General features: G+C 43.4%; 1 long non-coding RNA gene across 2 annotated transcripts in view; it reads left to right on the top strand.

Annotated features, from left to right (window-relative positions):
- The first annotated feature begins 18,513 nt into the window (after positions 1 to 18,513).
- Positions 18,514 to 23,386, top strand: part of LOC308182609 — a 40,719-nt gene continuing 35,846 nt past the window's right edge. For both annotated transcript variants that reach the window (XR_013941933.1, XR_013941934.1), the window contains exons 1-2: positions 18,514 to 19,396; positions 23,143 to 23,260. This is a non-coding gene — a long non-coding RNA (uncharacterized lncRNA). The remainder of the gene's footprint in view (positions 19,397 to 23,142; positions 23,261 to 23,386) is intronic.

Raw genomic sequence — 23,386 nt, 5'->3', positions numbered from 1 at the left:
GGGTCTAATGCTAACCTGCTGGTAACTTCTGCAAGTGTTTCAGACACGTTTTGTCCTGCAGGTCAATTAAGGTTGCTATTCCTGTGAAGAACCAAATTAAGTTAGCAATTTTGGTCTTTACAAGAGATAGGCGTAAAACCATAGCTCCACAAAGAAGAATTTACATCCAGAAAAGGGATTTTTGCCTGTTAGGTGGGAAAATTGCTGGAAATCTGAACAATGTGGGGAAAAAAATAGCCTTATTAGAGAAAATCTTTTGTCACCCCCCAAAATCTATGGAAAAATAAGATTCCTGCAAGATTACTTCTTTATCAAAATGGAACTTTATTCTTGAAGAAAGTATACTATGCAAGCATTACATTGCATATAAGCACTGTATGTATATCCATGAAATAAATATACATCTTAGTAGGGATGGACTGGACAGCATACTAGGATTTTTTTCTCTTGATATTTGAAGATGATAAAAAAATGGCAATAGAAAGCTATTCAGGATTAATAGAATGGTGCTATTGACATGTAAACAAAGAGAAAAATAATATATATAGGGGTCAGTGATAGTATTTTTAAGAGACCTAGTGTTATAATGCAAATAAAAGGGAAATGTATATTTCTTTCTAAGGGGGTTGGAAAAATGAGCATGACATGGCTGTGTTGTACTTAAAACTGTGTTGAGTCAACATTCAGCTTGGCCTCCAGGATATAGGAATTACCATTATCTTATGCAGTAAGTTTGGAAATGCATTTGAAGTGCTCGTCAGTTCTAGAAAGCATCCTGTAGACATGAAGAGTGAAGTATTTTTCAAAGAAATGCATTTTAGTTTTTCTGCTTAGCTTCCATGTTTTCCATACTAAGCCTCAGAAGAATAGAGGGAGAAAAAAATGGGAGAGGTATCCTAGAAGAGTATTCTTTTTCTCAGCTGACTTGCCCAGTTCAATTCAGCATGAGAGGGCCTGCTGGGCCCCTTGTGTCATTGCAGACAGAGAGAGCTTGAAAAATGCCACTAGAGAGCTTGGAAAATGCCACTAGGCTGCAGCCATATCTTTCTTCCCCTACCTGGTTTTCACGCTCCAGAGAGAAGCTAGCCATCTTCAAATAGCCAAAAAGTTATTTCACATGCTCATTGCCCTTGAGATTTCATCACACAAAACTGCTCTTTCCTAATACTGTCAAGTCTGAGACATCATATAGCCTACGCGTTAGGAACGCTTGTTGTTGCATGTCAAGTATTAGGGGCAGAATAATTGCTGAATAGTGTGGAGTTGGGGAGGAGGTGTGCACATCTATTACAATGCATGGGATTAAGGCAAGAAGTGTATTGCTCTCCTCTTGAGCAAAGCGCTTATGCAGCTGTGTACTCTGTCGGCTTCCATGGACTACTTATGTGTTCGGAATTTGCACATATTCCTAAGTACCTTGCTGAATACATGCTTCAAACAGTGTCAGTGTGAGCATTAGCAAATAACTTCCCTGAGTGCTGGAGAACAGGCAAAACATCCTCCTGTGTTTTTTTAATAAGCTGAGCAGATCTGGAGGAGGGTCTCCTCGGGAGCTGAATGCACCTTGTATTTGATAAATAAAAGGTGGGGAACCGTACTTTCAGGTTGCGTGGCACTCAGTTACGTGGGTTTTGGTGATGCAGTCAAGTCGTACCCTTCACAAAGCATTTCAGGCAGGCCTCAGGATTGTCTTATGTTCTCCTTCTCCTGAAATGCTTCCCAATGAAAGATTTACTTCATTCAGCATGTAGAACTGTTCTGAAAGTAAAAGGGTGCCCCTTTTCCTCTTCCAGGAATGTCATCTCTGAAATGTGTATCAGTTTCCCTGCTGTTCCCTGAACAGGTGTGGGACAATAAACCATGGGAATAAAGCATGGCCAACCTACTCCCTGCTGTGATGAAGGTTTCAATACAGGTCTGTATCTCTTATGTGAGCCGAAATAGCTCACATGGATGTATCCACCCACATAAATAACCAATATATACTGTACACTCATCAGCCTCTGCACTTTCAGAAATGTTAATAACTAATACTCCACGAGAAACATTTATAGCCTGTAAACACACCATTCATCCACAAATAACCATTCACATTTATATAATGCACTCAGTAAACAAGCTAAAAATACATATTGAAAACGTTGAATAATTATATCTGCCTTACAAATGTATGAGTGATAAGCAGAATTTACAACAGTAGCCATCCACAATAACATATACTTGTAGAAGTCTGTGTACATAACACAGCTAGTGCTCCTGCCACACACGGGACAGGAGCTGTCCCTATTGTGTGTGTACACAAAGTGCACACAGTTATTCACAAACACCCACCCCCACACAAATGTGCATACCTGAATCCTGCATATTAGACCACCACCTGAGGACTCTATTATTCCTCCTGAGTACAGGTGCCTTCATACAGACGGAAACGTACACACCGTCTCTCCAGCAGGCAAACCTACGTGTTCAAACGCTTTTCCATCGTACAGCTAAATACTGCACTGCACAGCACAAACACACCATGCAGCCCTCAGCAGCATGAAAGTAATTTGATTCCAGGTATACATTTCTGTCCTGCGATCATTAATGAGAGTTTTTGAGCACACAAAAGCTATATTTCTTTATTTTTCTTCTTGTGGCAGAATAGTTGGGGAACACCTTTCCAATGCAGGAGAGCTAATGAGCTGTGAATGGAGGCAGGAAGGGAGAATTGCTTACAGTAAAGGCTTTGTCATTCAGCTTGATTTTGTTTGAGGGTTTGGAGACTGGAGTGGGAGGGAGGCCTGCAATCCAAGACATTTTATTGTATCAGCTGCTCTCCCGGGCCCAGTTTTTTAACTCTTCTTTTCTTGTGCGTTGTTACCAGTGCTTATATATAGCCCGGCTGACCTGTATTGCTCATACATTTTTTTTTCCCTGTATGATTTTCCATACTTATGCTCATTAAGGCTATTAGTTTTGACTAAACTACATTTCTTAGATTGATCTGAAGGTATCTAGAGACGAAAAATACAGCTCTTTCCTTGGTACGTGATTCCAGGGGATAATCAACACAACTGTTAGAAATGTACCTTTATTTTTCATTTGAGCTTGCCTGGCTTTAATTTTCAGTCATTGCAAGAACTGTCACTCATTTTTCGGCTTAGATTTACCCCTTTCATTGTTTTCTCTAATTTGTTGTTATGGATATATTACCATTAGAAGTAGCGGATCTTGAAGTGGAGATAAGAGGGAATGTTATTTATGCTCAAGTAATTAATGCCCCGTCATAAGCTCCACACATTGCCAGCCATATCCGCTGCGATACAGGAGGGCGTGTTGCCAGACTGTGTTAAGCAGCAGTTGGGGGGATGATGGAGAGGATACTTAATGAAGTTACAGGGAAACTAGGCAAGCTTTAAGTCCATGCATAAAAGTGGCAGCATTTCAGGGCCAGGGAAACAGCGATAACTACTGAAAGTCTGATTCTGATATTTGCGCTGACACCGGTCAGGACTTCGTTTCCAGGGATGCCTGGTCACCTGGGTGTGTGTGAGCAGCAGGAGAATCTAGCTGTTGGCACTTTGTTACACGAAGAAGTCAAGGCCAAATTCTGATCTCACTTACGCTAGGGAAATGGGAAGACACTCCAGTGGAGCCCAGTGGGTCCCTCTGCTTTGCCAACATCTAGCAGACCAGAACTCAGCCTTTGAGTACTAGTGATTGTGCTTTCAGGGAACAGAGGGGAGGGTTGCATTTTCAGACTTTATTGTGCATAAGAAAATGCATATGGAAGTGGTTTGTGTTGAACAGCTGGTGCTGGTGGAATCGCTTTTGCTGAAAAGCAAAGCCTAATTCTGCAGTTTTGCTGGAAGAGGTTCGTTATCTGCATTACAGGACTGTCAAGGCATCCTGTTTAAGCTAGAATGAGGTAGCACAAACATGCAACTACTTTCCCAAGGAACATGAAATCTAACTAAAGTCACACTGAAGTCTGAGTTTCATATGTTGAATGCAATTCTAGAGCAACTTCAGTGATGCCACTGGTTAGCAAGCACTGGAGGTCACTTGTGTATGTAGGCAAATACAGAATTTAGCTCAGTGGGGTGAGCTGAATGAGTGAAAAATAGTTAGCATGGTTTAATTAACATCAGTAAAATCAGGAATAACTCCTCAGAATTAATGCTAAATTTTGGTTGCTTCCATGAGATCAGAACCAGGACATGAAGTGGTAAAAAAGGCTCTGCCTTTTTTCACAAAGTGTTTGAATCATAGTCCGTTCAAGTCTGTGCAGGGAGAGAGGAGAAAATCAATGACCTTTCCTATCCTGGGAGTAGAAATGAGCTGAGCGGTGCAGCACAGTATTATTTGCTGCTCTCTAACTCTCTCTTTAGTCCTGCAGAAACAAGACTGGCTTTGTGCATGTCAGATGTAGAGTCCCTGTTAGTGCTTCTGTACAGAGAGGGGGCAGGTGCAGCACTCCGCAGTGCAAAGCTGAGCCTTTAAATTAACATTAAACAAATATTGTAAATATCAGTGGGCAAGGAGGAGGGGAAGCATGTTGGCCAAGCCATCTAAATACGTTTCTGCTTGCCAAAGGAGATGGCAAGACTTCAGTGTCTCATGAATCGAGCTCTCCTTGGTCTATTCAAAGCAAGAGCAGGAGAGACAGGTAGGTGGTTCTAGCTGCAGAGACCCCATCACCCCCAGTGCACACGGAGGGGCTGTGGGATTTAATTCAGCCTCATTTAATACCAAATAGGGCAAGTTATTTGAGGAAGGGTGATTCAAAATTGAAACAACTCTGTTCTTTCAAGCCTAATCTTGTAATTGAAATATTCATGAAGATCCTCATTCAGCATAAGACTATTGTGGGAATATTTAAAGAATTTAATGATTTTGCTGTTACAATGTGCAAATTCAGCAACACTAGCCTGCATTTTATGAGTGCAAATAAATCTTATTTTTGACCCATCACTCTTTCAATATACCTTTGCTTAAGGGAATTTTATTCAGCTTGAATAAAATGGTGTTTCTGTAGTATGCACAAACAGCAACTGTGTGCTAGGCTGAGAAAGCACCAAACTAATCATTCAGGTTGATGAAGGTTGCTGGGGTTCATGTCACAAAAACCTAATCTTCAAATATGTTATATTTAAATTGGGCTTTGGTCCCCAAATCCTGCACGGATTTACAACTCAGAAAGCTAAATGTGGATAAAGCCAAAGGTTAATAAAAAAATTCTATGAATCTGTGTTTCTGTCCCATAGAGGAAGCAAATGCCTCCCCCCTTCCACCCCTGTTACCCAAACATCCAGTACTGCTCACGGATGCCTGTGTGCAGCTAACTAAGCAGCGAAACCGAACCGTCTATTCCCATTGCTCGAAAGTGAAAGAAATGCACCATAGGAAATCCTAGAAATAGGACAGCCTGTCAGATAAAATACCTGACGAGAATCAGGATGGCAACTCAAGCCCTCCGTGTTTATGCAGATTTATCACTGAATGAGAAGAAAAACTTGCAGTAACAGGAAAAGTAATGACGGTAAATGCTGTTCAGTATTCATACCCCCCCATGTTTGTTCCGGGTTGTTCTATCATGTGTCCGTCATTTTCATGCCAAACAAATGAGCAGTACAATCACTACTGAATTCACGCCCCATCTGCCTCCCTCGCATACGGTAGCAGAGCTCAGCTGTTTCTCTTCCTCCCAGAATAGAAAGAGGAGAGACAGATGCCAGGTGCAGGCAGAGAGAGTCATTGCCTGATGGACCCTTGAAGGAAGGCCATGAGGGGCTTGTCCTTCCCCGAGTGAAACTTCTCTTGGCTGCCAAGCTGCATAAAGAGACAGACCACATGGCTGAAACAGCGATCGGGAGAGGAGAGGGAGTAGGACCCTAGATCCTGCGGGGCAGCTGGAACAACGCTCCAAGTACCTTTCAGTAGCAGAGGAAAGACATTTTTTTTTTCACATTTAATTTCACAATGTCAGGTTTTATTGAATCATAGTCGTCTCACAGCCTTGTGCTTCCCCCTGCCTGTTTTTTTCTGCCCATCTGCTTTCAGCCTTCTTTCAGCGGGCTTGGGAGCTCCTGGGTGCGGGACTGCCTCTGTTGTGTCTGCAGAGCAGCCAGCGCAGCAGGGCTGAGCCTTGCAGTTATTCCTGCAATACACATGATAGACAACCGTAATAATGAACTGAGTGAATAACTGGTCCTAGCTGGTATAAATGAACAGCTAGCCTAGAACAAAGTGCCGTGCTTCATTACATACAATATTGAAGAACGCAGCATAATTGATGGCTGAGGCAAGGGGCTGGGACTCCGAACTTTTGCTTTATCCCTGACTTCCACTGACCCCCGGTACAATTCTGAGCGAGTGGGTGCTTACACGTGGTGCTTTGTTTGTCATATCTCTTTAGGCTCCAGTTCAGGAAGACCCATGAGCATGTTCTGAATTTTAAGCTGGCTGATTTTCTGAGTTGGGATTGATGACTGCAATTTCACTGAGGCAGGAGTAATTTTTTATTCTGGGTTTGTACAGCAGAGAAGTGGGATACTGTCACAGGGCATCGGAGAGCCCTTTAGGGAAGGGTAGGTCATCTTGCCTGTGATTTCTCTCTGGTCAGCATGGTCACTGATGTGGGTAGGAACCAGGCTTGTCCAGGAAAACCTTTGGGGGGACCAGATTGGATAGCAGACTCGGGCACAGGCAAGTGAAGCAGTGACCAGGTCTGTGTCCCGCCAGGCAGCCAGACAAGCCTTAGGACGGGGCTGTTTGACGGTTGCGCAGACGGAAATGCAACACCTTGCTGGGGACTGCTCACTGAGCCCTCTGGCCCTGCTGGTTCTCGCCAACCAGAGCACTGGTTTGAGTCTTTGTCAGCCAAAATCAGCCGGTGCTTTCCACTTTTTTTATTGCACAGTGCCCACAGCCAGAGAGCCCTAAGGAGCATTCATTCTGGTGTACAACCCATGCACTAATGTTGTTTTTCCATTGCATTTTGGATAGTAATGCACCACCTTTTCCTCCATGTCTGCCCTGCACCTCCTATTCCACAACTGACCTTCAGCCCCTGAGGCATGTGATCAGTTTGTGCCTTGTTTTGATGGTTGACGGGGGGTTATGTAGTGTTCAGAGTAAAGACAGTTTCTGCACCTGGAATGGTAGTTGTTCCATTTGCATAAAACATATTCATTAAATTGCCTGAGCTGTTGTACTCTTCAGATGAGCTTTCTCCCTCCCTAGATCTTGGCCATTTCAGGCTTTATTTATGGCTCTCCTGACCTTTTCATTACTCAGTCTCTCATGGATCCTGTCCTCTGTATGTTACCACATCAGTTTTTCTTGTCCTGCTTGACATTTAATTTTTATTAACTGTAGATAAAGCTGTTTTTCTTTGTTTTCCACACACTCTTCTTTTGCTGCTCTTTAGGTGGTAGAAGCTGTCATTCCACAAACACATGGGAGAATTTCCTTTCTTCAAATTCTGAGATTTTCCAGCAGGAAACAGAAATATATATGTAAGGTATAAGGTTAACAATATAATTCCCTGCTGGGAATTACAGATTGGGTGCATGAAAATGAGCCTCACTGGTGACCTGCAGGGTCTAAGTGTGTTCCTCGGTACCTTGTGACACACAGAAAGTATCCACTGGGCACTCGAAAACCCTTCTGTGCCTCCTTTTGTGCGGCTGGCTCTCCTTCCTATTTGGGCACAAAGTGGGAGCACATGATTATCCTTTGGGTATGCTGGAGAGATGCATATTGAGGTTTCGAGGCTGTGCTTAACATATTTGCCATGTCTTTAGACAAGAAATCTCTTATTGTTACTCATTTAACTGAAAAATTACAGTGAGTCAAAGTATATTAAGCAGAAAGTAAGTAAGGGCACTTACTGACCAACACATCCTGAAGAGGGGTACGTGTGAGAGACACAGGTGGAGAAACACTTCCATTAGTGCCTCTTTATCTGGGACCTACGTTGACCATTCCTAGTATTTAACAGAAGCCTTCCTTTGCTCCAAAATCACGTTTTGTCTTCTGCATTTCACTGGCTAATTAGCAAATCCTTGCCTCGAAAAGACAAAATTCTCTCAATTTTTCGGTGATTTATTTTGGATGTTTCACTGTGAAGTGTCCTACATTGAATGTATAATCTATTTTAATCTGCATACAAACATATTTATACAAACATGTAATTGAAATAGATGTATAGCTCATTTCTGACACTAATGGATGGTAGAAAAGCATAAGCTAATGCCAGATCTCACTAAAATTAAATACTTCAGTTCTGCTCAACAGAGCAACTCTAATTTGCAAATGCCACCTCAACTAAAAAGTTCTCTGTCTGAATATGAATATTATGTTCTATGTTCCAAAATAGTTGAATATTTCACCTTGCTTTTAGGTGAAAAGTCAAAAATGGATCTCCAAATTTCCCACTGGGCATTGGTATTGTTTACTGACCAATAGTATTTGGTACTCTGTGTACAAGGGAATATCAGATGTCTGGAAGAATTAATGAATATTCAAGGAGTTCTGTTTTGCAGCGATCTCCAGCTGATAGCAGCGTTCATTCATACACATTTAAGTAAAGCTTAGATCTGATCATTTTTCATAGGCCTTCTTTAGCAGGGAGAAAAACAATCAGGCTGTACTTTTATAGAGTGAATTTGAAATTAAAATTAGACATTTAGGTGTCATTTCGGTTGTAAAGTAGCCCATAGTTCTGATGGGGGGGTAGGGCAGGAATTCCAGTTGTGTTTAATTTGCATGCAAAAGACTTGGTTAGACAAAGTATGAAGAATTCTTAGATGCACATCATATTTCTGTAGTGTGCAGGGCTTTTCAACACCATCACCAGATTAGTTCTTGGAAGCAGTTGTTCTCTATATTAACATAATATGTTCCACACACGGTAAAACAAACTGTTTGGCCTTTCAAATGAGAGGACCCCCAATCTTCATAAATATTGAATTGTAAAATCCCTGTATTGGGAATACAGCTAATTCTTTTCTTTTTTAGCAGCTGTGAACTGCTACGTGTGATCTATGGTACAAACTCGCCAGGAAAGAGGAGAAAATTGAAAACACTACCCCTGTGGGTTCCCTTATTAGACTTGAAGTGACTGTGAAATTCACAGGACACAGCTCATTAAAACAAGGCTGGCAATCTGTGACCTCTTGAGTAGGAAGATAAGATCCATGCTGAAAAACAGGCTGTTGCCTTCATTGTGGGGTAACTAAGCTACAGAGGAGAAAAATGTGAAAAGCTGCTTATTAACCCACTTGTTACCAAGGCACACAGGTCCTTATAAAGTGCATCTTCCAGAGGATGGGTAAGCAGAGGCCAGGTCACTCTGTCCCAGCTCCAAATGAAGCAGTGGGACCCCCGGGCAGTTGTCATTTCCCAGCACAGCTCCCACTCGGTGGTATGCAGTGCATAACGTGAAAATTTCCGTGCCCATGTATTTCATCCAATAAAACAGAAATTCAGCACACTGCAGAGCCATGAGGTAGTTGCTTTATTCTTATTACTGAGACTTTTAAGCTGTATTTGAGTATAAGGCCCAATGCTTGCAGTGGACTCCCTGAGCCAGGGGGAGTGTATCAGCAGGAGGGAAGTTTCGGGGATGCCCAGAGCTCCCCCATGGAACAGCAGTCCCCTTGGGGAGTGTGGTGCTGAACTCCGGCTGTTCAGTAACTGGGATTTAGCAGCACCACGCTTTGGATGTCGAAAATGTAACTTACAGGAAGAAATGTCCTGACTATTGTAAATCAACATAGCTTTATAGAACTGTCTGAAGCCAGACAAGACTGCAGTCTGCTGCAGACAATCTGACTTGCCCTCAGGCATAAGTCCTTTAAATTCCTGTGTGAGTACACACTATCTAGGGTGCTTTCTATTATGTTAGTACCAAGCCTGGTACAGTGCAGTTTGGTACTGAGTATTCAGCTACGGGTTGTTTTCACTGAAGAAGAGAGCAGGATGATTTTTCCATTAACTTACTCCAGGTTCTGATAAATCCCATTCTCATACCACTAGAACCTGGCGAAAAAAAATATGTCAAAAAACGTTAGCATTTGCTGCTTGAAAAAGCAGCTATTCTAGTAGTTAGGTTCAATCCGTAAAGTGATCATCTAATTCTAGTCTGACATTTTCTGTAAGTGAATAAACCTGCATCTTAATTCTATGCCTGTCAAAGCTTAAATAATGCAACATCAGCTTTTAACATGATTGATCCAAATAAAGGCCATGAAAAATGTAGCCTGGTTGGAAACATTCAATGAAATAATACATCTCAAAGAGGGTTCCCCCCATCCCTGCTAATGTGAAAGAATTGAATTGTGGGAAAAGAAAAAATGAGATGAGAACACTTAAGCTGCTGTTGCTCTGCGTGAGGGAGAGTAGAAGCTGAATACAAAATGGGCTCAATAATTATGAGCGAGATTCATGCTCTAGTGAACTAGGAAAGACTGCTCTGATGCCTTATGAAAATCAGGTTCTCTTGAGGCGTGCCAAATTAGATTTCCAAAATGACCAGTCAGTCACATCTGAAAATCTTGGCTCCACTCTTCACGGAAGAGGAAAGAATTAGCAACCCTTATTTTTGACATGTGGAGGATTGGTACCCTATTTGTAACATTCCCTTAGGAAGAATGAGAAGTGGGAGTTCAAGAAACAGTAGTCTTATAAATTTCTCATGCCTTTTGTGCCAATCTTACCGCTCATTTCAGGGACATTGAAGGATGTAAAGCTGTCTGACAGTAACAGTAAGGAAAGCACTTTATGCTGTTATGGTAGTTGTCCATTATACATGTGAAAGTATCTGTAGTCTCTGAGCCATTGATTTTTATTATTATTATTATTATTTGTTTATTTGGTTTTCAACTGAAAATAGGTACTAAATTCATCCTGCTGTAATTCTGACATAAAGAACCATCCTTTTCCTTATTCAAGTCAATTCAATGATTCACTTCTTAAATAGTCTACTGATTGTCTCAAGGTTGAAATTACTGTCTTTGTAAAATGATTGTGAAACAGAGGTCTGGCTCCTAGACGTTTTATTCTTCTATCAGTAGTTTTAGTAAGTGAACTTAACTTTACTGCGGGTAATCTTGTGTGCAGGGAAGCTCGATAATGCTGAAAAGGAGAGGTCTTTTCAAATGTCCAGACTGCACAAAGCACAGAAAAGAAGATAGTTAGGTGGGCTTGTAGAAGGAAAGAGAGAGAAAAAAGCAATCAGAGAAAGAAAACAAGGCGAGAAAACAAAGAAAGGAAGAAAATTAGGAAATTACGTGTTTATTTTTAGGAAGTATTTATTCTTAGACATGGTAAATTGCAGCCAGGCTGGGTTCAGTAAAGCATTTGTACGCGATGTTCTGATACACAGGCATCCAAATAACCTTCAAGAGCCCAACACAGAGGGTACAGGTTGGCCAAACCTCCTTTAGCATGGTTCATCCCAGGAAAAGTGTCTGATTTCTTTTGCACCTATGCTATTAATAACTGAGGTGGAAGAGAAAACTAATAGGTTTTGAACACTAGGATCATTCTTTAAAGTCAAATTATATCTGGCACACACATTTATTTCCATCCCAATTAAATATATGACCCTCTTTCTTTAAATAGTGCACATTCCAAAGATGAAGTAGGAAGTTACTGGAAAGACACTAAACTGATATCAAGAGGATTCATATTTCATGTCTAATTGTCACTGAGATGGATGCTCTGGGGATATTTCCAAGACTACGTTTGGGTTAGTAGCCACTCTGAACACATCCGACTGAAGTCATAGCAGCCGGTGAAGGATGGGAGTGATGAGGTGTCCTGCAAGGCAGTCCTAAAGCCTGTAGGATGAGCTGGCACAGCCTGGCCTTGAGATTACACAGGGAATCTTTAGCACTCCTGGCAATGCGGGAAAATTTGTTCAGTGATTAAATTACAGGTGTGGGGCTGTTTGTCTTAAACTTGGTTCCTCAGATGGGTTGGTCATGAATCCGTGTCTGACCACATTGACCCCTTGCTGGATGTTTGTGCTCTCACTATTGCTGGACACAGAAAATTGCAGGAAATTTGCAGCTTGGTTGAAATATACACAAAAAATCTAGGCCCCTGCTGAGAGGATGCTCTTCTTACATAGCTTCAACTCCAAACTGTTTGCAAAGAGAGAAGGGATAAACTGGGCAGCAACTGTGAAGGACTGGATTGAAGATACGCTCCCTTGCTGCTTGTAACTCAGGCCAGAACAAATGGGGCCTCTCCTCTCCACCCTCGATAGCCCTAAGTGCTGACAGCAACCCTGGTTCCTATTTGTTTTCCCTCTTCCTATCAGAGCACATGGCTGTCCAAAGGAGGAATCCTTTCACGCCTATCTGCAAGGTCCTTGAGAGGTGTTAAGAGTAAACTAGGTGTGAACAATGGATGAAGTGGGCACACACATGGAAGCTGAGGTGTGAAAGCATTTGCTCAGTAAAAATAGAACTAGGCTGTTGGCAGAAAGAGGTGTCTCTAACAGATAAACCCGGCAGTGACTGACAGGAGCTGGGTTTGGGTTTTAGTAATGCATCAGGCTAAGTCTCTTGACCTTATGAGGATGGACAGAGAGTGTAGCAGGACAGGTGAATTTGTAATTTGTTCCTTAACACCGACGGAAAGGAACCTCTCCAGATTCTGTACAGAACAGAACCACAGAATGGCTGAGCATGGAAGGGACCGCTGAAGATCATCTAGTCCAACCCCCCTGCCGAGCAAGATCAAACAATCTGTACCAGAACAATCAGAACGACCAATACCAGCTTGTAACCCGTGCCTATCACATAATATGCTCAAATGGGATAGAGAATAAATGAGGGATCACCAGCTATTACTGATCCAAAGAAAAATCACGGGCTTTACTCCTGTTTGACTTTGGTGGGCTTTATTGTGGAGAAGCTGCAGCCCTTGCATCCTTAGCCTGCATCTCGATGGTCCTCTTTGATCATCCTTTGGCACTGGAAAGCTTGTCTGTGTGCGTAGTTTTAAAGAGTGAAGGTGAAATATTTATAAATCAAGCTGGTTGAATAAGCAATAAATTGCAGTGTGGGTTTGATATGAACATCCCTCATGTATAACCGTCATACTACAGATTGCAATACTGCCTTCAATCCACAGATCTCATACATCCACATCCCACAGAGATCAGCATATTACAAGCAGAAAGCGATTTACCAGGCAAGTCACAGTTCCTGTCTGTATTACTATACGATATATGGCACATCTGATGTAAATGTAGCTGGAGTGCCATAGAGAAACCTGTTTTGCAACACAAACAAAGAGCATTAGATTAACAGATGTGCTATTCAAGAGATAGATATCTCCTTTGGATTTACACTCTTTGGCCTGCTGTTTGTTTTGCTGCCTCACTCAACAAGCTACTGTGCAAGCTCTAACCTGTCTTCTTTGATGCCAGAAAGGCTACAGCATAACATGGAATAACAACTGTGGACTATCCCGTGTAGGCATACAGAACAATCTCCCAAATGGACAAGGAAATAGGGGCAGGGACAGGAAACGTGAGCCAAGCAGTGGATCTATTGAAATCAATGGGATTTTTGCCACTGGCTTCAGTGGATTTCAGATGGGCCTGATGGGAGCGAACACTGTGAATGAAATTTCAGACACCCCATGGCTATAGATGCACTTACTTTTAAAAGCATTAATAGCGCATCTAAATTTAGAGTGCTGCACTTTTGTTTCATTAAGAATTCTACTTTGGTTCCAGATAGACTGCACTGAATCTGTCCCCAAAATGGCCCACGCTCCATTCTGCCCGATGCACAGCATAGCAGGATTCTTTATTTTTAAAATGGCCTCATCTAACCTGCAGCTGCTAGGAACTTGGTGTCTTTTCTGCATTCGTTCTCATTCTTGGAATTTGAAACTCTGCTACACTCTGCATGTAATGGAGCAAGTGTTGCTCAGCTGAAATCACTAAAAAGAGCTGATTTCAGCCTAAAGCAGAATAATGAAGCCTTCTATGAATGTCTACATAGAAAAAAAAAATATCAAAAACCACACACATACTAGTTTGCAAACATTACTCATGTTTGAATTTCCCTTCTCTATCATCTGTGAGCAAGCAGTCAGATGCATTCACATGTTTCTCCTACATGGGGAAGCTGATAGACAGAGTTGCTGAAAATCACAGTCTTCAAATAAACAGCACTGCTGCAAATGCAAATCAGGCATCCTAATGCTCAGCCACCTCACCCCTTCTTTAGGCACTGAGCGTCCAACTTCCAGGACTTCAGATGATCTCAAGAGTCATTCTGATGGGCCATATGCTGTATGAAAGCCAGCAGGAGCCTCTGGAGGAACCAAGAGTAGACATTACAGAAGTCAGGGACCCTGGCCTAAACCTTGGAAATCATGGACAATGATGCATAGGATCATCGACAATACATGCATAGAAACACTGCAGTGTTCAAGTGGAACCCATGATTTCTGGTACCAAAAAGGCAAGGTACCTGTTCAGGGGAAGAAGGAGTACTTCCTTTAGCTGTAGAGGATTTCCAGGATTTGTCATTCTAGGATTTGCACCAGGGAGAAACAAGATCAAATGCTTTAAATCACAATATATTATACTTCCCCAAAACATTCTGGTAATGCCGCTTTTTGCCCTTTTTGTGAAAGTATACCTCAGTGTGGACCTATTTGTGTATCTAGGAAATTGTATTATTTTAAAAGGCTGAGAGCTTATGTCACTTCAGCAGATGGACTCGAAATCCCTATTTTGCATTTTGATCATTTTCCTTGCTGGCCTCGTTTGTTAAGGGCCAGTAGGACTGTTAGACCAAAGGCACTTTTTATGATCTCATGGGATTCAGTAAACCTGACTTTCTGTTTTCCATGGAAACCAGAGTAGGAAATAGTTAACGAAAAGCTCTCCAGCTCTACAGTGTGAGGGATTAGGTGAAGAGGTTTTACTTGTTTGTACGTTTGTTTTTAAAGAAAGGTAAATAAGAGCACGATGCTCAGAAGCAGACCAGGACAGTGTTCTCTGGATCTTCAGACAGAGTGTGTTCCTGGGTTTCAGTGTCTACTCTCCAAACCTTCCTACCTGTGTGTGTGGGGACCTTTCTCACACTCGCACCCAGACTGCAAATCTTGTCTGAGGAGCTCTGACCAACTTTGTGAGCTGATTTGGTCTAAAACTTGCCAAAGTGCCCGCACAACTGGAGTACTCAAAGCAAGACAGCTCTGTGCCTCCCCTTTTTAGAAGAGTAGTGCCAGCACCCCCTTAGAGCCCAGGCCACTCTCATTTAATCTGAGATTCCTGCAAAAGCAAGGGCATCATCAACTTTGCACATCAGCTTCCCGATGCAGCTTGCTGGTCTGTGCCAGGATCCACCAAGCTGTCGGTGCTTGGGCTTGAAAAGTAGTGGAGAGGTCAGAGACCTGGGCTGCAGCCAGAAGGATGTTTGTGAATTAATGTGGAGCTGTGTCCCGGCAGATGGGTGTCCACTTGGGGTGGCTGAGGGGAAAGGTTTTCATGTGTACTGACCTTCATCCTCTCGTGCCTCAGTTTCTCCTTTCCTATGAAACGCGGTATCTCCCTCTTGACTGTTCCGTGGCTTTACCAATAAAATGTTAATGTGTATAAGGGATGCATTAACGGAGCTTTGTTGCTGGTTAAGCTTCCTCCTGTGTATCTGGACTGTGGAGAAAAATCTCCCTGCTGCTCTCCCTTGGTATTTTTTCATAGCCAGTCACGTCCCTGACAGCTCGACAGCTTTTCCTTGGGGAACAACCGTCTCCTGCTTTTTCCCTGGGAGGCCATGCAGGAAAGAAGAGCTATGATTTAACAGCGGAGCAAAATGCTCAAAGCCCCACAAACATGTAGAGATTAAATGCCTCCCCCCACCTGGATTCCCAAGTAACTTGCAGAGTCTCAGCATGCTGTTTCTGGAACACAATTGTGTCTGGAAAGAAACTATCTGGGTATTATACAGCACAGGGCATATTTTTAAGTCCTTTCTTCTTCCTATTATCCCCCTTTTCGAGGTCTTTCTCTCTTTGATTTATGGATTTGGAGACCAGCTTTAATTATATCCCTCGAACAGCTGCCTGAAGCGACGCTAACCAGGAGTTAGACAGATGCAGTGTGCAGCCCTCCCGGTCTGCATGGCAACATGCTGTGTGGATGACCATTAATACACAGTGTGAAGGGCACAGTTGCCTGTAGCTGTCCTATTTGGGGTATGAACATGTTCAGATCTGCTTGTGCATGCACACAGACCCCGTCATGCACACACACTTGTACACATTTTTTCTCTGCTCCACAGCCAGTACACCAGAGTGACTCCTGCAAGGGGCATATTAGACACAAAATCTTCCAGTGAGGGAAATCATCCTGGATGTAATGCCTAAAGGCATTTTCAGAGCTGGGAAGTAAGGGCTCACTTATTTCCTTTAACACTTACGCTCAGAGATGAATGGCAATGATGAAAATCCATCGCAGTGCAGAGAGGTCTGCACACGTTCTCACTTGGCATTGTGCTGCAAGCACCCTGAAGTCAGTTTGGGTTTGGAAACTCAGCTCTCCCTCCATAAGCTGCTTTGTAAGGCTCTGTCAAAAATCACAGCCAAAGGTGGGACTGCCACGTCTGAGTGTGAGGCCAGGAGGGCATATCCAGCTGCCTCGGGCTCTGGGACGGAGCAGCAGCATGCACTTCCATCTCACTCACGTTGCTGGAGGTGTAGTTGCCCAGTCAGTCCACACCAAGGCATGAACTGCTATAGCTTCACACCACCAGCAGCACTGCCACCTCTGCAAGCAGGATTAGAGCTCCCACGTGGTTACACAGTCTGCAGTTTAACCTCTTGCTGAAGTGTGGATAGAGGCCATGTCTCCATCACCATCCTGATGCATACACCGATAGGAATATCTTCTGGGAGCCAGGTCCTGAGGCTGAAAGTGCTGACTTGTGCAGGCCTTCTCTTCTCCATTGACTGAGGGATCATGCTCTACTGTGCATGGGAGGGTGCAAAATTGGAGCTTCTACTTTTTCCATCTGTGAGGAAATCCTATTTCAGCTCCCATAAATAATTTCACACAAAAAGGCTTGCAACAGCTTTCCCTTGGAAGTAGTGAGATTGTTGTCAAAGCCTCAGGAAACCCCTTTGATGTGGGGCAGGCAACTGGGAGAGATGGTAATGAGATGCTGGGACAACTTCAATCACCAGTGAGGGAGATCAGCATTTCTGAAGCTGACAGAGCAGCACGTTGCAAGGACTATCATGCTGTCAGCTCTACACTGACAGACCAAAGGGGTAAGGAAATGGCTGATTAAAAGCTTACAGATGCCCCAGACTTTACTGCGTTAGGGACATGGCTCTGAAGGAAGTTCTGAGCTTGCAGATTTCTGGAAAGACTTTTTTTGGTTAGCAACTGAGGGGAGCAAACATTCATTCAGGTAGCAGATCATATTCTTATGTCCACCTGGCTGATGCAGGACTCCACAGAGTCCCTTCCTCCCTGTGCTGCAGCCTGTTTAAGTTGTAAATCATTTGGGACAGGAAATCTGTCCTTCTCTTCTTACACAGCTCAAAATAGAAAGGGATTTCAGTCCTGGGTGGAGCATATTGATATCGCAGTTATAAATACAATGCTAGTGACAGAACTCTTTGGTAAAATGGCTTTGTGCCCAGCTACATTAAGGCCTTTAATTTAAGCAAAAGAAGTAATGAACTAGATCTGAATCCTGCAGACAGAGATTGTTTCCAGGTCCTACTTATTAACATTCAGCTTCACCTCCCTTGTGTTGCGAATCACAGGCCACTTCTGTGGCTGTTACTGCAAGAACTTACATGGAAATGCTGTTTTAGGGACCTGTTCTAAGCCATTTCCCGGCTGGAGACAAGCAGGGGCAGCCCACACTCGCCCCCCGGATACGTCACCCGCTGCAGCTCGGGAGCGGATGCATTAGCCACTTCCTGATACTTAACCTGACCTTTCCCATCCTTCAGCTCTCGCATAAATACTCCTACTGATATTTCTTTCCGGGGCCAACGGGTACAGTAAAATATCCTGCCACTTGCAAATCCTGCAGTCTGGAGGCAATTTGACCTAGCTGTAGTGGCACGAGCTTGTCTCCGGAATTCTGCTAACGTTACGTGATGGTAAATGGGTTGCTTACCTTCCCCTAGCATCTGTCTAGACAAGAAACTTTCCCTGATAGTGGCTGCCTTCTGCGCAGCTCCCGTAAAAATAGCAAAGATGCTAAATACAGTCCCCAAGCCAAATTCCTTGTGGCATAGCTCTGCTGGAATCACAAGAGGCAGGATCACAGTTTGGCATCCTTTGCTGAATAAGGCAGAAAGATGCAGCGGAGTTTTGAGCTGGGCTAACTCTTGAAAGTCTGACTGTAGATCGGAAATACAGATTATATGCCAGGCTTTTTTTTTTTTTTTTTTCTTAACAAATGTACTTCTGGTAACTTGAAAGTACCATTGGGAATCTTGCCTGTTGCAAGCATGGCACTGGTGAGAATAACAAAGAAATTACATTTCTGTGGCTGGGATCGCTACTCAAAATTTAAGAAGAGACTCTAGCTTCTCGCTAGAATGCACCATTTTTGCTTTTTTATTTTTTTCTAATGAAATCATTTCTTCAGGAAAGACAAGGGAATTGCTTTTTTCCTAAGTGGGCATTTTCATGAAAAAATAATTTCCAAGTTTTCATTATGTTTTTGAACAAGGACTCAAAAGAGAAACATTTGTTTCCTCCCCTGGCATCCTGCAAAAGGGAAAAAAAATAGGAGAAAAATAGCGAAAAATAAATAAATTCCCAACACATTTTTGTGGACAAACAGAAAATACGTTAAAGCTTGCTCATTTTGAGGCACCAGGAATTAGACTGGTATTTTAATAACTCCTCAAAAAAAAAACCTAATTATTTTTGGTGGATTTCAGCTGTAACTCCCCGGCGACACAGACTGACCAGTAAGAGGCAAGAAGGAGCAATGGGGCTTTGTTGACAGGCAGACCTCGTTACCCCTCCCAGGCACTCAGGGTAACTCCAATAAGTTGCTGATTGCTTCTGAGGGAGTAGGGTGTGGAGAGGAAGGTGTAGGATTTGTTGGTTGTGGGGTTTTTTTTCTTCCTTTTTTCTTTTTTTTTTTTTTCCTGTGATGAATAATATGAGTGGAATTTGGTTTTGGTCAGGAAAAAAAAAAAAAAAAAAAGGTAGCTTTGGTTTTGCTGGAGCTCTGTGGCAGTGAAATGTGCTGTTGCACATGGTGTGCTCCTGCTCCTTGACCTCGCTGCTGCTCAGCTTGCTGCTCTGAGCTCTCTGTGTACTCATGAAGTGAGTTCGGTGCCTTCTGCCTTGCTTCCTCAAGGAAAAGAGCAACAGCCATGGAGGAGAAGGGAGGTAAGGAAAACCAGGCATAAATTGCACGTTGCCCTTGCAGTGGTGTGCAGGAAGACAGTTGGCTTTTTCCCGATGTCTCAAGCCTTTGAGGCACAATTATTTGGTCCTCAGCGTACTCAGCGATGGTGCCCTTCTCGGGGCAGGATTTGTCCATGCCCTGTTTTGTGGGGCAGGTAACCAGTAGGTTACAAACCCGCTGTGGTTGCTTAAAATTGCTTGCTGTGTTTTGGGGTCTGGTTGTGCTACCTGTTGTTTGGGCGATTGATGTTTGCATTAGCGTCAGGCAGTGATCAAACGCACGCTGCATCTCTGCTAACAGCTGCTTTGCCAAGTGGTCCCAGTTCTTTGCACTAACAGAGGTAGTACGTGGGAGTCTGGACGTTACACTGCTCCACGTGCCTGGCTCTTGCTAACAGTACCGACTTGCTTGCCCCAAAGCCCCTTTCGCCCCTACCTCTCCTTTAATAAGCTTTATGTTCCTTGACGTGTGCCTCGGCCACGGCACGCAGCAGTCCCGCAACCTGCATCTAACGTAGCACGTCTCACGGTTTTGTGTTTCAAAATATTTCATGTTGCTGGCTGATGACACTCTCCCCTTTTGTAAAGATGGAGAAACCGAAGCACAGAGCAGAAAAATAATGTAATGGTCTTAGTGTAAGATCTCAGAACAATTCTGAAGGGAAACTTATAGTGTAATATCCCTGCTGTGCATCCTGTGCCCTCTCTAATAACCTCACTGACCTCCTCCTCAACTCCTGACCAGGACTGTACCTTTCACAGGCCCCGTCTCTGCAGTATATCTCCTGTGTCCATCTGTCCCATTGTCCTTTTCTAGACACTCGGAAGCACTCATCTTTTTCCTCTCAAATTCAGTATGAAGCTCTCTTTCATGCTGCTGAAATCCCTGACACAGGACAATTTCCATCCTGCTGAGACAATTAACCTTTCTGCTTTTCCACTACTTGCAGTTAGTAGGTAGGGTTTTTTCTTTCTCTCTCTCTCTTTCTTTAATTGAGGCTCTGATTGTCACCTGACTGTCCTGGTCCACAGGCACCCCCTTCATTGCAGCCTCAGCAGGGGTCTAATGATAGCTTCAGACATCAGCACGACAGTGACACTGAATGCTCCTGGTTAGTAACCTCATGTTAGTAACACGCAGTTCTTGATGGCCTAGTGGAGGGCAAGGAGTGAAGAGATTGCCCACTCGCCTTTGTTCCAGCCCAAGGGCCCGGAGGGCTTGCAGGTGCTGCCATAGTTGGATGCTTCTTCAGCCTAGGTGTAGGGGAGCTCAAGATTTAGGAGGATTGACCCAGGCTCTGCCCCTGGCTGGTCGCTTACACAGTATCACAAAGTGATTTCTAAGTAGGTCAAACACAAACTTCTTGAGAGTGTCATAAATATGTCTTTGCCAGACAGAGGAAGAGCTGCTTTACTGGGTTGATATATGCTTTCTCTTTACAATTCAGTGGGGTCACTGCCTTTTCTTCTGTCCCCAGCGTGTGGTCCTTCCTGTATGTTCAGGAAGCACCAACCACCTCTCCTGAAAACAGCAATACTCAAAATCACCAAGAACAGGCAATCCAAGCTGCCCTTTTCAGTCCCTTGATCTTTAGCAAGGAGTTAATAGTGGAGTCAGCTCTGCCGCGAGGTTTCACTTTATGAAATTATTTCAGGTTGATCACAGCACATTATGAAGGGTTTCTAGTCATTAATAGGAACTGAGTTCCTACTGTATGAAGATTAATTTGCTGCATCAGCCATCTATTGGGTGAATAAGCCGTGTGAAGATGCAGGCAGCCCAGCTATTAGCATGTTTATCAGGACAAATAGTATGCTGGAAGAACGCCTGCACAGAGCGGCAGCTTCTATTTCTTTCCAGATGGTACCAGCAGGATTCAAGAATACAAAGTGTTTGGCCAGGAGCTACACCAAGCAACGGGGTCTCTAAACCCATGTCTTGGGATTGCTCAACATGATGTGGGTTTCTGCTGTGTAAAAACATGATTTTACAAGGCTGAGCTGCTGGGGGGTGCTGTGAGGCACTGAGCTCCTCTTGCCCCATGCTCAGTCCTGCCTCTGCCTTGCCTCTGGCTCCTTACCTATTTCCAGTTTTCAGATTTCTCATTGCTGTCCAAGTTTCTATCTCTAAACTTATATTTCCCTTTCCAGAGGGAGTTGGATCTGTCTGTCGTCCAGTTTCCTTTGCTTGTCCTGCCTAAATTCCCCCTAGTCTGACTGTCTCAATGGGGAGCATACTCCATGCTCCCATTTCCTTCTCCTTGACTCTTTGCTCAGTTATTTCACGTTTTCTCCTTTCCTCCACACATTCTGCAGGTTCCCATCAGGTCTTGCTATTCCTGGGCCCACCCCCAGTGCTTCTCCTGCCTTCCCTTTGATGCATCTCTTTGCCTTTGTCTGGGGTCAGATCTATGCTGAGGGGGCCCAGCCAGGGGACCGCAGGCGTGGGGATGCTCTGGTGTCTTCTCAAGGATTTTGCTCTGATGGAGACAGGTGTGCTCACACTGCTGTTCTGAAGGGGAAGAAACCGATGCTATTTTGGAAGCTAATGAAAGCTTAAAGACAAATCCTACTGCAGGGCGCACTGCTTTGTATGGGCACAGCAGGCAAGCTGGCGTGTCTGGGTGCAGATCGGAGCCAGTGGACGTTGCTTCAGTGCCCGACAGCCGTGATCGATCTCTGGCTGATGGTCAAGGCTTTGTTAGGGAACCCTGTTGTACTTTCTGGGCGAGTTAGGCAATATTTTCTGTGCACCACAGTTCAGGTTTTATGGAAGCCCCGTTCTGTTTAATGTAGCTGTAGTTGAGTTATAAATTAATAATCCCTGCTGCTGGGACTGCTGTGTAGCAAGATGGCTTTCTTGAATGTATGTGTAAATAATTCATGCTATTAAATTAGTTGTGTTCCCTGTCCGCAGCTCGTTTACCTGCTGTGACTACAAATATTCCTCTATACAGTTGGAGTAGGTGTCAGAATATGCCAAGCATGAGAGGTTCATGCCTGTTGGAAAGAGCCTTTACCCCTTGTTAAATAGATCGGGAAACTCTTTTGACGGAGTGCACCAGAAAAGTCTGGCTTGTTAAACATGACACTCTTCACAGAAATATACCTGCTTAGACAAATTTTTTATCTGGGGTTTTTAGATCATAGGAAGATTCAGGTTTCATGAGATGGGCTTTCCTTGTAAACCGCAGTTTTGGGTCTTTTTCAAGCCCTCAGGCTCTCTTTTTAAGAGCTGTACTGGAATGATTTCACTAGTCTGTGCCTCGGTTTCCCTTCCTGTAAAATCTTTTTCTGCTTCACATGCAGATTCTGTAGGTTTTCCAACTTACCGTTTTTATTAAAATTCCCCCTATGTTTCTCTGGGAAGCAGCTACCGCAGAAATAGAAAATATTTCTCTTCAATCTCACGTTTGAGTCAGCTGCACAGGCATCAGCCATTCTGTGCTGCAGCAAACAGAGCATGCTAATAACACAAATCCTTCACAGATAAAATAAAAAAAAGGGTACAAAGAAAAGTAAAGGGAGAAAAATAACCCTGAGCCGAAAAACTGTTGTTTGGAGTTTTACTGCATAGCTTCTGTTTGCATCTTTTTGGCACTACCTGATGTTGTTCCTAAGAGCTTTGATGATGCTGTATTGCTTCTGTGTTAGCAAATGGTCTTAGACCACACTAGTATTGCCTTTGTTGGTCGAGTGTTGTCAATTCTTATTTGTTTTTTCCTCAGCCTTGCTGCTCTTGTCCGTATGTGATGATCCAGAGCAAGACTTGAGGGAATCCGGGGAAGACTGTATTGTAATATCTTCCATCTTCTCCTGACGTACCAGAAACTTGATCATCTGACTGTAAGTAAGATAAATATGCTTTTATATGGCATACATGGCCTGTAAATTTGTTTTATTGCCAGGTTACCATCATATAGGATCTGGAAGCAATTGAAGAATTTTATTTTAACTGTATTTTATAAATAT

This window comes from Anser brachyrhynchus, assembly GCF_964034855.1.
Source record: "Anser brachyrhynchus genome assembly, chromosome: 25".
In the NCBI taxonomy this organism is placed as follows: domain Eukaryota; kingdom Metazoa; phylum Chordata; class Aves; order Anseriformes; family Anatidae; genus Anser; species Anser brachyrhynchus.
Note: the sequence above shows the minus strand (reverse complement) of the source record. Positions and strands in the feature narration are given on the sequence as shown.